The 13,718-nt window shown below is 56.6% G+C and overlaps 3 non-coding genes across 3 annotated transcripts; 2 read left to right on the forward strand and 1 right to left on the reverse strand.

The window, feature by feature from the left end:
• Positions 1-489: 489 nt before the first annotated feature.
• TRNAM-CAU (transfer RNA methionine (anticodon CAU)) lies at positions 490-561 on the forward strand. Its single transcript has one exon. It is a non-coding gene; the product is annotated as a tRNA-Met (tRNA).
• A 7,401-nt stretch (positions 562-7,962) lies between these two features.
• TRNAT-UGU (transfer RNA threonine (anticodon UGU)) lies at positions 7,963-8,036 on the reverse strand. The gene has a single exon. It is a non-coding gene; the product is annotated as a tRNA-Thr (tRNA).
• A 5,264-nt stretch (positions 8,037-13,300) lies between these two features.
• On the forward strand, positions 13,301-13,374 carry TRNAT-CGU (transfer RNA threonine (anticodon CGU)). The gene has a single exon. It is a non-coding gene; the product is annotated as a tRNA-Thr (tRNA).
• The last annotated feature ends 344 nt before the right edge of the window (positions 13,375-13,718 follow it).

Genomic DNA, 13,718 nt, shown 5'->3' on the forward strand with positions numbered 1-13,718 from the left:
AGGAGCGCGTCCGCCCCACGCGTGTCCCCGGCCCCCGCCGCCCACCCGGGCCCTGCCCCGCGGCCCCACCGCGCTGCCCCGCGGGCCGCCGGCCTGGAGCAGCCTCCGCGCTGCGCTCCCGGCCCCGGCCATGGCCCCGCTGCAAACACACAAAGGCTCCCCGGGCTGGGGGGGCAGGAAGGGGCGGCTCCTCCCCGGGCCTGGCCCTGCCCCAGCGGGCCCCTCGCAGGGCGTTTGGGACACTCGGGGATCGGGGAACCCCCCCCCCCCCCAAACACACACACACAGCCTGGGGGGCAGGAGACCGGCTGGATCCTCTCAGGAGAAAAGCAAGGGGAAGGGGGCTGGTTTTCCCAGCTGGGGATATGCAGAGATCTCCTCTGAGTTCGGCTTTGGAGACTGGGCACCGTGTACAAGCCCCTTCCTGGAAAGCGCCTAAATCCCCTGGCCACAGCTCTCCCCTGCCCCGCCGTGGGGAGCTCCCGGGGCAGCAGAGTGGCGCAGCGGAAGCGTGCTGGGCCCATAACCCAGAGGTCGATGGATCGAAACCATCCTCTGCTAGCTGGGCTTTTATTGCCGACTGCCCTGGACACGTTCAGCCTCCCTTTATTCCTCCTCTCCCTGCCTGTGTGACCCTTCCCCGGCCCTGAACGGCAGGAATAAAGCCCCAGCAGCCACCCTCTCCCCCAGAGTCCCCTCCTGTCAGGAGAGAGCTCTGCACGGACTGGCTCTGTCTCAGGGGGGCCAGGTTTATATAAGTTTTGGTGCTGCCCAGAATGGGTCCAAGTCCTGCCCCGTTCCTCCCCTCTCCCTTCCCTTCCCTCCTGCACCCTGTCAAGGTTCCTCCCCCACTCTGAACTCTAGGGTACAGATGTGGGGACCTGCATGAAAAACCTCCTAAGCTTATCTTTACCAGCTTAGGTCAAAAACTTCCCCAAGGTACAAAATATTCTACCCGTCGCCCTTGGATTGGCCGCTACCACCAGCAAACTAATACTGGTTACTGGGGAAGAGCTGTTTGGACGCGTCCTTCCCCCCAAAATACTTCCCAAAACCTTGCACCCCACTTCCTGGACAAGGTTTGGTAAAAAGCCTCACCAATTTGCCTAGGTGACTACAGACCCAGACCCTTGGATCTTAAGAACAATGAACAATCCTCCCAACACTTGCACCCCCCCTTTCCTGGGAAATGTTGGATAAAAAGCCTCACCAATTTGCATAGGTGACCACAGACCCAAACCCTTGGATCTGAGAACAATGAAAAAGCATTCAGTTATCTTACAAGAAGACTTTTAAAAAAAAAAATAGAAGTAAATAGAAATAAAGAAATCCCCCCTGTAAAATCAGGATGGTAGATACCTTACAGGGTAATTAGATTCAAAACATAGAGAATCCCTCTAGGCAAAACCTTAAGTTACAAAAAAGATACACAGACAGAAATAGTTATTCTATTCAGCACAATTCTTTTCTCAGCCATTTAAAGAAATCATAATCTAACCCGTACCTAGCTAGATTACTTACTAAAAGTTCTAAGACTCCATTCCTGGTCTATCCCCTGCCAAGACAGACTATAGACAGACCCACAGACCCTTTGTTTCTCTCCCTCCTCCCAGCTTTTGAAAGTATCTTGTCCCCTCATTGGTCATTTTGGTCAGGTGGCAGCGAGGTTACCTTTAGCTTCTTAACCCTTTACAGGTGAGAGGAGCTTTCCCCTGGCCAGGAGGGATTTCAAAGGGGTTTACCCTTCCCTTTATATTTATGACACACCCCCACAGCTCTGCCTAAGGCTCTGGGAGGGAGTTTGGGTGCAGGAGGGGGGCTGGGCTCTGGGAGGGAGTTGTGGGCTCTGGGCTGGGGCAGGGGGTTGGGGGCACGGGGGACACTGGCAGGCTCTGGGAGGGAGTTTGGATCCAGGAGGTGTGGGGTCTGGGCTGGGGCAGGCCGTTGGGGGGGCGACGGGACACTGGCAGGCTCTGGGAGGGAGTTTGGGTGCAGGAGGGGGGGTGGGCTCTGGGAGGGAGTTGTGGGCTCTGGGCTGGGGCAGGGGGTTGGGGGGCGGGGGGGGGACACTGGCAGGCTCTGGGAGGGAATTTGGGTGTGGGTGGGGTGAGGGATCTGGGCTGGGGCAGAGGGTTGGGGTGTGGCACTTATCTTAGGTGGCTCCTGAAAGTGACCCACACCCCCATCTGGCAGCAGCTCCAAAGTGGCCGGGGGGGGCGGAGGGTCTCCGGGCACCCACAGGCCCCACCCCTGCAGCTCCCGTTGGCCGCAGCTTTACAGTGGCAGAATTGGTGCTCGGCACAGGGGCAGGGGAGAGGAGCACCAACAAATGTGTGCAATTATTCAGTGAGGAAGGGGCCTGGCCTGAAGGAATCGCCTCTGCCCTTGGCAGAGAGGGGGATTTGTGATGTCCTGGGCTTTGGAGATCCAGGCCCACAGCACTGGGATGATCAGCCCAGGGCTGGGGCAGTACATGGAGCGGGGCAGATTTGGGAGCTGACAACCTCTCTCCCCAGGTATTTCCCCTGCAGTCCCTTTTCAGTGTCTCTCTCTCCCCTTTCCCTGTGTAACCCAGTGGTTCTCAAACTTTTTAAATTGGTGACCCTGTTCACAAAGCAAGCCTCCGAGTGCGCCCCCCCTTATAAAGTCAAAACACATTTGTTATATTTAACATTATTTTAAATGCTTAATTTAGTCTTTAATCTACTCTTTACAATGGATTGACCTTTTCTCCCCACTTTTATATTAAGCCTAAAACGCACTTTGATTGAATTATTGGTATAAGCAGAAAAGGGTTTTTAAAATAGTTACTGTTTAATACTGACAGGTTTCAGAGTCGCAGCCGTGTTAGTCTGTATTCGCAAAAAGAACAGGAGGACTTCTGGCACCTTAGAGACGAACCAATTTATTTGAGCATAAACTTCCGTGAGCTACAGCCCACTTCATCGGATGCATTCAGTGGAAAATACAGTGGGGAGATTTTATATACACAGAGAACATGAAACAATGGGTGTTACCATACACACTGTAACCAGAGCGATCACTTAAGGTGAGCGATTACCAGCAGGAGAGCTGGGGGGCGGGGGGGGAAATTTGTAGTGATAATCAACGTGGGCCATTTCCAGCAGTTGACAAGAACATCTGAGGAACAGTGAGGGATGGAGGGGGGATAAACATGGGGAAATCGTTTTACTTTGTGTAATGACCCTTCCACTCCCAGTCTCTATTCAAGCCTAAGTTAATTGGATCCAGTTTGCAAATTAATTCCAATTCAGCTGTCTCTCGTTGGAGCCTGTTATAACATTCAAAAACCAGTCGGAGAACACTTCAGTCTCTCTGGTCACTCGATTACAGACCTAAAAGCGGCAATTCTTTAACAAAAAAAACTCCGAAACCAGACTCCAACGAGACAGCGATTGCTAGTAATGCACACTTTCTGGGCCAATTCTCAGTACTGAGTCCTCGTTAAGGGCCCTGTGTGCTTACAAGAAACCTGAAGGACATGATACAGTGCCTGAACACAAAACTGAGCTGCTCCCAGTTGCTCGTGGAAAACCCCTTCTTACCTAGAAACAAAGACCAGCAGGAGAGAATCAAGGCCCATCCTGATCCCAGAGCCAAGCCCATACTCACCTCCACTCTGCTACAGACTCACTTTTTTTCCACCACGGGCAGCCATTCAACAGCCACATAAAGCCTGTTAACTACTGCTTCAGGGAATTGCCTTCGTTACTCAATATGCTCCTGGCAGCGGCTCTGCCAAAGATGATCCAATGCTAAGGCATTGATTAGGTGCCGTGTGCCCTCTGACACCCGCCCACTATATGGCAGCCCCTGCTGAGGGCACCCTTCTTCAACTGCAGCTGGTTCTTCTGGCACCCTGTGGCTTGCCCTCATTTGTCCAGGAACAAACCTAAGGCTAGCTGTAAATAATCCGGTCCAACCAAGTCTGGGAAAAGCCATCATGTAGCCAGAAGTTCCCACACCTGTTGGGTAAAAAAAACAAGCCACCAGAAAATGGTACATAGTCTCAAGTCTCTAGGAAGTTTTCGGAGAGTGTTGGGGACAACTTCCTGGTGGCTTCCATGCCCAATTAAAAAGGGGGTGTCATGCCTGAAGAATTTACAATATCCACCATCTCGGGCTCCACGGGCACTGATCAATGGCTCGATGTCTAGCTGGCAGCCAGTATCAAGCAGAGTGCTCCAGGGGTCAGTCCTGGGACCGGTTTTGTTCAACATCTTTATTAAAGATCTGGATGCTCCGCAAGCTCGCAGATGACACTAAGCTGTGGGGAGAGGTTGAATGCTGGAGGGTAGGGATAGGGGGGCCCAGAGTGACCTCGACAAATTGGAGGATTGGGCCAAAATAAATCTAATGAGGTTCAACAAGGACAAGTGCAGAGTCGTGCACTTAGGATGGAAGAATCCTATGCACATCTCCAGGCTGGGGACTGACTGGTTAAGCAGCAGTTCTGCAGAAAAGGACCTGGGGATTACACTGGATGAGAAGCTGGATAGGAGTTAGCGGTGTGCTATTTTTGCCAGGAAGGCTAACGGCATATTGGGCTGCATTAGGAGGAGCATTGCCAGCAGATCGAGGGAAGTGATTATTCCCCTCTATTCGACACTGATGAGGCCACATCTGGGGTATTGCATCCAGTTTTCGCTCCACCCTCCCACTACAGAAAGGATGTGGACAAATTGGAGAGAGACCAGCAGAGGGCAACAAAAGTGATCAGGGGGCTGGGGCACATGACTTATGAGGAGAGGCTGAGGGAACGGGGCTCATTTAGTCTGCAGAAGAGAAGAGTGAGGGGGGATTTGATAGCTGCTTTCAACTACCTGAAAGGGGGTTCCAAAGAGGATGGAGCTCGGCTGTTCTCAGTGGTAGCAGATGACAGAACAAGGAGTAATGGTCTCAAGTTGCAGTCGGGGAGGTGTAGGTTGGATATTAGGAAACACTATTTCCCTAGGAGGATGGTGAAGACTGGAATGGGTTCCCTAGGGTGGTGGTGGAATCTCCATCCTCAGAGGTTTATAAGGCCCGGCTTGACAAAGCCCTGGCTGGGATGATTTAGTTGGGGTTGGTCCTGCTTTGAGCGGGGTTTTGGCTAGATGACCTTCTGATGTCTCATCCAACCCTGATCGAGGCTTAGAATAACATTTCCCAACAAAAGGTTGGTTGAGCTAAATGCAAACCCCTGTTATAATCCCCCCCATCCAGCAGCCCCAGGGCACGTTCCAAGCGTTGGATTCGAGACACTGAGTCAGCTTCCTGCAGTGAGTTTCAGCCTTCCCAGAGGTAATTTGTGAGGGCTCGATGTTTTCGGATGTTCTTGTTTAATTCCCCTCCATCCAATTCAAATGAGTTTGAAATTACCCATAGGAACATTCTTTCACCTACTTTGGTAAACTGAGAACGGTTAGGAAATCTTGTACTGAGAGACCAGTCAGTGGGGAACAGAGCGATAGTCATTTGCAAACCAGTTGCATTAAGAACCACAGGTCTCTGGATGGGGGTAGGCCACCGTGGGGATGGGGGTGTCAGAGGCAATTTGGAGGGAGGTGGCGGAGTAGAGGGTGGAAGAGGTTGAATTAGGGTACATTTTCCCTTGGCCCCGAAAGGGGCAGCATGACATGCCCAATTAAAAGGGGGTGTCACGCCTGAAGAATTTACAATATCCACCAAAATAACAGGAACAACAAGACAAACACAGAACACAATGTTTTGTTGCGACAGGGGACCCACGGCGTTCTGGGTTTTCTTCCACTGGTGCCAGCTTGCCCAGAAAGTGTCTGAAAAACAAAATAAGCATTCCCCAGCCCCTGGGTGGGGACAGATGATTGCTTAAAAATGCCCCTTTCTTTTTACATTTTTTTGCCTGACTGCAGGAAAACCGAAGAATTACCTTTATATTTTGTTTGTTTGTTTTGTACAAAGGATACTTGCTGCATCCTGCAAGGGTCGGTCCTGGGGCCGGTTTTGTTCAATATCTTCATAAATGATCTGGAGGATGGTGTGGATTGCACTCTCAGCAAATTTGCGGATGATACTAAACTGGGAGGAGTGGTAGATACGCTGGAGGGGAGGGATAGGATACAGAAGGACCTAGACAAATTGGAGGATTGGGCCAAAAGAAATCTGATGAGGTTCAATAAGGGGGTCCTGCACTTAGGACAGAAGAATCCAATGCACAGCTACAGACTAGGGACCGAATGGCTAGGCAGCAGTTCTGCGGAAAAGGACCTAGGGGTGACAGTGGACGAGAAGCTGGATATGAGTCAACAGTGTGCCCTTGTTGCCAAGAAGGCCAATGGCATTTTGGGATGTATAAGTAGGGGCATAGCGAGCAGATCGAGGGACGTGATCGTTCCCCTCTATTCGACATTGGTGAGGCCTCATCTGGAGTACTGTGTCCAGTTTTGGGCCCCACACTACAAGAAGGATGTGGATAAATTGGAGAGAGTCCAGCGAAGGGCAACAAAAATGATGAGGGGTCTGGAACACATGACTTATGAGGAGAGGCTGAGGGAACTGGGGATGTTTAGTCTGCGGAAGAGAAGAATGAGGGGGGATTTGATAGCTGCTTTCAACTACCTGAAAGGGGGTTCCAAAGAGGATGGCTCTAGACTGTTCTCAATGGTAGCAGATGACAGAACGAGGAGTAATGGTCTCAAGTTGCAGTGGGGGAGGTTTAGATTGGATATTAGGAAAAACTTTTTCACTAAGAGGGTGGTGAAACACTGGAATGCGTTACCTAGGGAGGTGGTGGAATCTCCTTCCTTAGAGGTTTTTAAGGTCAGGCTTGACAAAGCCCTGGCTGGGATGATTTAACTGGGAATTGGTCCTGCTTCAAGCAGGGGGTTGGACTAGATGACCTCCAGGGGTCCCTTCCAACCCTGATATTCTCTGATTCTATGATTCTATGATTCATACCTAGGCAGAGGAGGCCTGTCTATGTAAACACGGTCTGTTCCTGAAGTCTTTCCCCCAGCTCATCACTAGATGTGAGGGGGGAGGTCATTCAGACCCTCCTTACACTTCGTATTAAAAACGCACCCAGAGCAAAACTCCTCCACTTCCCAGACAAGCCTAGCACACACCATCCACCCAGGTATTAGCCTTCAACAGATCACGACTTTTACAATGATAGCTCACCAGGCCGACTCTGTACAAATCGTACCTTAATTCTATGAGAGTGGTGACTATGGGGCTTCCAGGGTGCTGCTTTGAGCACAGCCTGCCACCCCTGGGCTGACATTGCAATGGAGATGTCCCCGTAGAGTCCCTCTCTCCCGGGATAAAGATGGCAGCAGGGCTGGCCTGGGTCAGCTGACGTGGGCTCCTGGAGCTCAAGCTGTGGGGCTCAAAACTGGGGTGCAGATATCACATTAATCCAGGACAGCGGCTTGGGCTGTAAAGTAGCAGGGTACATGTCTCGGCTCAGGCTCAGGACCCTGCTCTAGGAGCCCAGAAGGTTGCGAGGGAGTTTAGCAAGTGGAAATGGTAAAACCGCAGTGAAGTATTCCCCTGGACCCAATGACATTTCTCCATTTGTCTGTCTGCTTCGGGGCAGTGACAAAAAACACGTCCTGCTGCATTCGTTATTTCAAAGGGAGGTTTAGGATTTTCATTCTCGGACACGGTGCACAAAGCAGGACTCAACCCTCGGCGTAAACTGAATGAGCCGCCCACAGATTCTGGCAGCCCCAATGAGCCACTTGGTGTGAGAGCTCGGACCTGCCCCTGTCCCAGAGGGAGGGGGTCATCTGTGAGGGGACTGCACCACTGACCTATCAGCCCTTCACACCCAAACTTTCAGTCACTCTATCATCAGTGCCTGTGCGTGTAATTTAAACAGCAAAACCAGCATCACTGGGCTAGACCAAAGGTCCACCTATCTCTGTATCTTGTCTTCTGACAGCAGCCAATACCAGGTTCCCCAAAAGCCACTCAACAAGGCACCACTGGGAATTGAACCCAGGATCTCCTGTTTACAAGACAGGTGCTTTAGCCAGCTAAGCCATGGTGCCCGTCTCTGGCTAACGTATGGTGTCTGCCCACACCTGACTCCCTGCCCATCCCCACCACGGCCGGACAAGCGTTGCTTGTGTTTGGATTCTGTAAAACAATGGAGCAGGTGAAGTTTTGCTCCCAAGGTGTGTGTGTGATTCTTTAGACAGGTCTACGCTACAAAATTAAGTCAGTGTAGGTACAATACTTAGGAGTTGTGACGAAGTGGGACTGTTCTTAATGTTTCCTCTGAATAGTGTGGGGGTGCCTCAGTTTCCCCTAGGCAGTCCTTAAGTCTCTAGGGGGTGGGGTGAGGGTGTATGATCATTACAGAGCCCTAGAGGGCAGGTGTGTGCAGGAGTCTGGACACAGAGAATGGCCAACACCCTGTTTCCTGGCCACTGATGGCCTGGGCCCTTCCCCCCTGCAAGGTGAGAGCTAAAGGGTTGGAGAACAAAGGAATCCGGTGATCTCCTGGCCGGGGAAAGGGACAAAGCCCAGGGGAGGAGGGGCTGGAGGGAGTTTCAGTTTGGGGATGGTTGGAGACATGGAGTGAAGGGCAGACGGGGTTGTCTGGCTCACTGCCCCCAAAATGGACCCAGCTGAGGGGTCCTGTTCTCTGCACCTACAAGCTCTGTGTTAGACCATGTTCCTGTCGTCTAATAAACCTTCTGTGTTACTGGCTGGCTGAGAGTCCCGTCTGACTGCGGAGTTGGGGGGCAGGACCCTCTGCCCCCCCCAGGACCCGCCTGGGCGGACTCGCTGTGGGAAGCGCACGGAGAGGCAGAGGAGGCTGGATGCTCCGAGGTCAGACCCAGGAAGGTGGAGCCGGGGGAGCTGTGTGTCCTGCAGACAGGCTGCTCCCCGAGAGGAGACTGCCCCAGAGTCCTGCCTGGCTTCGCGGGGAGCAGGTCCAGAGCATCGCCCGGGGACGCCGGGTCAGGAGTGTAAAAATTTACCCCTCCCTCCCCCTCCCGAGCAATGCAGTTATATCAACCTAACCCAGGGGCAGGAGGGCTTCTCCCATCAACACGGCTTGGGTGCTGCTTGGCTAGTGAAGACCCAGAGAAGAGGTGGCCCGTGACTCTTGCCTTTGGGGAGGCTGGGCGTGAGCAGTGGAAGCTCCCTAGAAGCGGGGGGCCATTGGTGCCGGGACCGTGGGGCTGCCCCCCCGCACGGCACCCCGCATGGCTCACTCTCCTCCCTCTGAGGCCCCACCTCTGCTCCGCCCTCACTCCCATTTGGCCACTTCCCACCCCCGCTCTGCTTCTTTCGCTGAGGCCGGCTGGTCCACCTTTCCCTCGCTCTTCTCCTCCCCTGAGGCCTCCTCGCCTGCCGCTCATTCCTCTCCGCCCCCTACCCCAAGGTCTGCCCACTGTTCACACTTCTCTGTCCCCCCCCGCGACCTGCCCTGCCCACCGCCCGCACCTCCCTGACCCTCCCCTGAGACCTGCCCTACCCACCGCCCACACCTCCCTGACCGTCCACTGAGACCTGCCCTACCCACCGCCCGCACCTCCCTGACCCTCCCCTGAGACCCGCCCTGCCCACCTCCCGCACCTCCCTGGCCCTCCCCTGAGACCCGCCCTGCCCACCTCCCGCACCTCCCTGGCCCTCCCCTGAGACCCGCCCTGCCCACTTCCCGCACCTCCCTGACCCTTCCCTGAGACCCGCCCTGCCCACCGCCCGCACCTCCCTGGCCCTCCCCTGAGACCCGCCCTGCCCACCGCCCGCACCTCCCTGGCCCTCCCCTGAGACCCGCCCTGCCCACCGCCCGCACCTCCCTGACCCTCCCCTGAGACCCGCCCTGCCCACCGCCCGCACCTCCCTGACCCTCCCCTGAGACCCGCCCTGCCCACCGCCCGCACCTCCCTGACCCTCCCCTGAGACCCGCCCTGCCCACCGCCCGCACCTCCCTGACCCTCCCCTGAGACCCGCCCTACCCACCGCCCACACCTCCCTGACCATCCACTGAGACCTCCCTACCCACCGCCCGCACCTCCCTGACCCTCCCCTGAGACCCGCCCTGCCCACCTCCCGCACCTCCCTGGTCCTCCCCTGAGACCCGCCCTGCCCACCGCCCGCACCTCCCTGGTCCTCCCCTGAGACCCGCCCTGCCCACCTCCCGCACCTCCCTGGCCCTCCCCTGAGACCCGCCCTGCCCACTTCCCGCACCTCCCTGACCCTTCCCTGAGACCCGCCCTGCCCACCGCCCGCACCTCCCTGACCCTCCCCTGAGACCCGCCCTGCCCACCGCCCGCACCTCCCTGACCCTCCCCTGAGACCCGCCCTGCCCACCGCCCGCACCTCCCTGGCCCTCCCCTGAGACCCGCCCTGCCCACCGCCCGCACCTCCCTGACCCTCCCCTGAGACCCGCCCTGCCCACCGCCCGCACCTCCCTGGCCCTCCCCTGAGACCCGCCCTGCCCACCTCCCGCACCTCCCTGACCCTCCCCGAGACCCGCCCTGCCCACCTCCCACACCTCTCTGCTCCCTCCCCTGAGACCCGCCCTGCCCACCGCCCGCACCTCCCTGGTCCTCCCCTGAGACCCGCCCTGCACACCGCCTCCACCTCCCTGGCTCTCCCCTGAGACCCGCCCTGCCCACCGCCCACACCTCCCTGACCGTCCCCTGAGACCCGCCCTGCCCACCGCCCGCACCTCCCTGACCTTCCCCTGAGACCCACCCTGCCCACCGCCCGCACCTCCCTGGTCCTCCCCTGAGACCCGCCCTGCCCACCACCCGCACCTCCCTGACCCTCCCCTGAGACCCGCCCTGCCCACCGCCCGCACCTCCCTGGTTCTCCCCTGAGACCCGCCCTGCCCACCGCCCACACCTCCCTGGCCCTCATCTGAGACCCGCCCTGCCTACCGCCCGCACCTCCCTGGCCCTCATCTGAGACCCGCCCTGCCCACCACCCGCACCTCCCTGACCTTCCCCTGAGACCCGCCCTGCCCACCTCCCGCACCTCCCTGACCCTCCCCTGAGACCCGCCCTGCCCACCGCCCACACCTCCCTGACCCTCCCCTGAGACCCGCCCTGCCCACCGCCCACACCTCCCTGGCCCTCATCTGAGACCCGCCCTGCCCACCGCCCGCACCTCCCTGGCTCTCCCCTGAGACCCGCCCTGCCCACTTCTTTCTTCATGCCGCTGTTGTTATTCCATGAAACATCAAGGATGGAATAAAAAGCTGAGTTTCCTCCAGGGTGAGGAAAGAAAGGAGCCACCAACTCCCTGGCAAAGCTCTGTGCCCCACAGAAAACCTGCCCCCTGCTATTGCCATCACTGATGGACCGGGGATATGACGGGGAAAGGGACTGTCTGAATTATCGAGGCAGGAAATGGACAACAATCTACAGCAACGTCATTAACCACAAACACACTCTCCTCATGCTCCAGCCAGAAGGGAAACGGGCAGAAATTCTCGCTGTTCTGCCCTGGACACACTTACACAACCGCACAGCAGTGAGTGTGTTGTGGACGCTGGTCTGAGGAAGCAATTGGAAACGCAAAAAGAAAAGGAGGACTGGTGGCACCTTAGAGACTAACCAATTTATTTGAGCATGAGCTTTCGTGAGCTACAGCTCACTTCATCGGATGCATACTGTGGAAAATACAGAAGATGTTTTTATACACACAGACCATGAAAAAATGGGTGTTTATCACTTCAAAAGGTTTTCTCTCCCCCCACCCCAAACGATCACTCAGTGAGAACAGCACTAGAGAGTCGTGAGAAACCTGCATCAGCCAGGAAGCGGTGGCCAGGCGGTTATGGTGATGGGCTAGAAATCCCTTGGGGGTCTCCCTGCCCAGGTTCAAACCCTGTCAACGGCAGAGGAACTTGTGGCTCTTCTGTTTCAGTGCCCGAGCGCCCTTCGGGCCAACGGAGCTCGGTCTTGTCTCGCTCTCAGGCTACGTCTCCGCTACTGAGTTACGTGGCTCGAGTTGCAGTCTGTTAATTAAATCCTCCCTGTGCCAGCGGAGCGCATCCAGGCTAGCAGCTCTTGCCTCGCCCCAGAGAGCCGTGCACTGTGGGTCGCCTTCGCACTGGGCGACTGGCCGCGGGGAGCTTTGGGAAGGGCTGGCGGTGGCTCGTGGGCCGGTGCCGCATGGCGCGAGGCAGGTTGCTCTCGCCCACTGTCCCACGGGCATCCGACTCGATTGCCAGCTGCTTTCCAGCCGCAGGGTGAGCAGAGACCGGGTGTGTCTTCGGGGAGTGTGTCGGCACGCTGCCTCTACGTGCGGACGGCCGCTGGAAGCCGGCAGTCCTGAGGCAGGGGGAGGGGGACACCCCACTACGGAGGCAGGGGGAGGGGGACAACCCCGACCTCGGCCCCTGCTTCCCTCGCTGGCTCAGCCCAGCCCAGCCGTCTCTGTCACAGACACACACTCACACACACCTGCTGCCGCCTGCCTGGCTCTGTGTGGGGGCACGGGAACGGGGGGGTAGAGGGCCACGGCCCCACCACGGTTTACCAGCCGTAAGGACGAACGACGGGGGGGGACAAGGTGCAGCCTTGGGGGGAAGAGGCGTTCTGTGGATGTGGCCTCAGGGGCACGGCCTGGGGCGGGGACTCGGGGGGAAGGAGCGGTGTAAGGTTGGGGCCTGAGGGAGAAGGGGTGGCATGAGTGCGGGTCCTTGGGGAAAGGGGCATCATGGGGGTGCCGCAGTTTGGATGCGGGTGGCCCCCCCGGCCCCTGTGAGGAAGCTTCCGTCGGCCCTGCTCCGTGGTCGCAGTGCGGGAGGGGGCAGCGTCCCACGGCAGCGATTTGCTCCTGGCTGCCGGAGCAGAGCTGCCGGCTCAGCCGTCAGAGCTTCCCGGAGCGACGAAACGGGAGGGGGGCCCAGCCTCTGCAGCAGGAAGGCAGGGCAGGCGGGTTCAGGGCGGGCATTGTGGGATACCGGCGGAGGTCAGTAATGGTGATCTAATGACCGGCAGCGTCTACACTGACCCGTTGTTGCTTTAAGTGCACTGCAAAAAGCTCTAGGCCTCTCGTCGAGGTGGTTTTATTCTGTCGCCAAAACAGGGCCGTTCTCTCACCAGACGTGGCATCGCAGTGTATGCACCAGCCAAAAGCTGCCGACCGAGGGAGCGTCGTGTGCTTTTCACACGCCTGAGCAACAGAATGATGCTGAAAGAACTTTGTCATGCGGACCTGGCCAAGGATTCACACACCCCCAGCTTGCAAGGAAAACTTCACCTGCTCCCCTGCTTTGCGGAAGTCAAACACAAGCAAAGCTTGTCAGGCCCAGGTGGGTCTGGCAGGGAGTCAGGGACGGGCAGGCACCATGGCTTAGCTGGCTAAAGCACCTGTTTCGTAAACAGGAGATCCTGGGTTCGACTCCCTGTGGTGCCTTGTTGAGTGGCTTTTGGGGCACCTGGTACTGGCTGCTGTCAGAAGACAAGAACCAGAGCTAGATGGGTCTTTGGTCTAGCCGAGAATGGCTTTTTCCTATGGTTTAAATTACACTCACAGGCACTGATAAGAGAGTTATTGAAAGTTTGGGTGTTAAGAGCTGGTAGGTCTGTGTTTCAGCCCCCTTGCAGATGACCCGCCTCCCTCTGGGACAGGGACAGGTTTGAGCTCTCACACCAAATGTCTAATTGTGGCTGCCAGAATCTGTGTGCGCACGAGTCGAGAATGAAAATCATAAGCCAGCCTTTGAAATAAGGAATGCAGCAGGACGTGTTATTGTCCCT

This window comes from Eretmochelys imbricata, chromosome 28 (assembly GCF_965152235.1).
Source record: "Eretmochelys imbricata isolate rEreImb1 chromosome 28, rEreImb1.hap1, whole genome shotgun sequence".
Lineage (NCBI taxonomy): Eukaryota > Metazoa > Chordata > Testudines > Cheloniidae > Eretmochelys > Eretmochelys imbricata.